Genomic DNA, 2,149 nt, shown 5'->3' on the forward strand with positions numbered 1-2,149 from the left:
TACAATAAAAATTGTTCTTCATACTTAAGAACTAAAGTTCAATTTTTCTTATGGCCTTACTTTCTAATATTCAGTTCCTCAAAATAACATGGTTACATAATAGTACAACATGGACTTAAACAAATTCAAATTACTGATATATTAACCATAAGAACAGTTATGTAAATGTTTTAATACCACGTACATCAAATCATAACACAAAGAAAATTATAAATGGCAATTATTCATCAACAGCATATTTCTTTTACAGTAAACCAAGTTTGTATTCCACCATCCTGTGCGATCCTCCCATTATTTTATTCTGTGATGGATCATTAAGAACATCTTCATATCCAATACTTTGATCATTACCCCTCAAAATGTCCAGGGAAAGGTTTGAGCTCTGAAGAAATGGGAGACGCTGGACCTATTTCACTGCCTGGAATTCTGTCTGTAACTTCAGGAGAGTATATAGGCCTTGGATGTTTCTCAGTGCAGAAAAATTCATTTTATCTTGATTGAGCTGGAAATGTTTTTCTGACAATTCAAGAGGATGACTTGGCAAAAGTTCTTTTTTGACACAAGAAAAACCTCTCTGAAGAATACCATGGTTTCCAAAAGAAACACTAACTCAAAGTTCAGAAACTGGAATACTGTCCTTTAGCTGGGATCCAAGTCTTCTGGTATTCATCTTCAATCCATCTGTCCACTGCTACAGTGCTGAGCCTAGTTCTGTTTCTCCCTGCTGTCATGAATTATAAATGTAAAAGTGGAACGAATATCTGTGCTGACTCAGCATGAGTGAAAGACGTGGAACATAGCAGTTTCTCAATGAATGACAAATGGTTTAGTAAAATGCAGGTAAACCTGCATTAAATTTTATAATCTTGAGAGTAAATGCTATCTTTTTTTTTCATATTTGTATTGCCAATGTGTAGCACAGTGTCTGAAGCATAGTAGGAGTTTAGTACATTTGTACTGACTATGACTATTATTATCTCTGCACTTCATAGTACAGTGTGGGAGAACTGGGCACATGAAGAAATTTTAAAACAATATAGAAGCTCAGCAGCAAGATATAGAAAGAGAAAATCCATTTAAAATAACTGTAGAAAATATAAATTATTTGCGAGTCTACACGACAAGACAAACCCAGGAACTAAATGAACACAATTACAAAACATTTTTCATGAGATTATTCAAATCTAAGTATTTCCACAAATAGTAATGGCTCATGGGTAGATTGATTTAATATAATAAAAAAGCATATTTCTGTAAGTTCATTTACTTATTCAGTACTTTATTAATTAAAGTACTAAAAATTATTTTCTACAGCTAGAAAAAATAATTGCAAAATTCATCTGGAAGAGCAAAAGGTCAAGAATATCAAGGAAAAAAAAGGAAAAAATGCATAAGAAGGTGACCTACCCATGCCAGATCAAAAACTATATTATAAAACAACAATCATCAAAGCTACTTGGTACTGCCTAAGAAATAGAATGCTGGGTCAGTGGAATAGATTAGGTACACAGGACACAGTCATTGTAATCTATTGTTTGATAATCCAAAGAATACAGGTTCTGGGATAAGAACTCACTATTTTACAAAAAAAAAAATATGTTGAGAAAGAAACTAGGCATAAACTGACATCTTACATCACATGTCAAGGTAAAATCAAAAGACGTACATGATTTAGACACAAAGGGTGATGTCATTACCAAATTAAGAAAGTAAAGAATAATTTGCCTATCAAATCTATGAAAAAGGGAAAAGTTTATGAACAAAGAAGAGATAGAGAACATTATAAAATGCAAAATGGGTAATTTTGATTACATTAAATTAAAAAAGGTTTTGCACAAACAAAGCCAATGTAATCAAGAACAGAAAGAAAACAGAAAGCTGGGAAATACTTTCTATAACCAGTGTTTCTGATAAAGACCTTATTTCTCAACTATATAGAGAACTTTACAAATCATTCGCCATTTGATAAGTGGTCAAAGGACATGAACAGGCCATATTCAGTAAAGAAATTGAAGGTATCTATAGTCATATAAATGAAAAAAAATGCTGAAATCACTATTGATTAGAGAAATGCAAATTAAAACAACTGTGAAATGTGAACCTTATGACTACCAGATTGGTTAATATGACAAGAAAAGAAAATGATAAA

At 31.8% G+C, this 2,149-nt stretch overlaps 1 pseudogene; it reads right to left on the minus strand.

The window, feature by feature from the left end:
• Positions 1–244: 244 nt before the first annotated feature.
• Positions 245–670, minus strand: LOC140498336 (proteasome maturation protein pseudogene; annotated as a pseudogene).
• Between the last annotated feature and the right edge of the window lie 1,479 nt (positions 671–2,149).

This window comes from Notamacropus eugenii, chromosome 4, assembly GCF_028372415.1.
Source record: "Notamacropus eugenii isolate mMacEug1 chromosome 4, mMacEug1.pri_v2, whole genome shotgun sequence".
NCBI lineage: Eukaryota > Metazoa > Chordata > Mammalia > Diprotodontia > Macropodidae > Notamacropus > Notamacropus eugenii.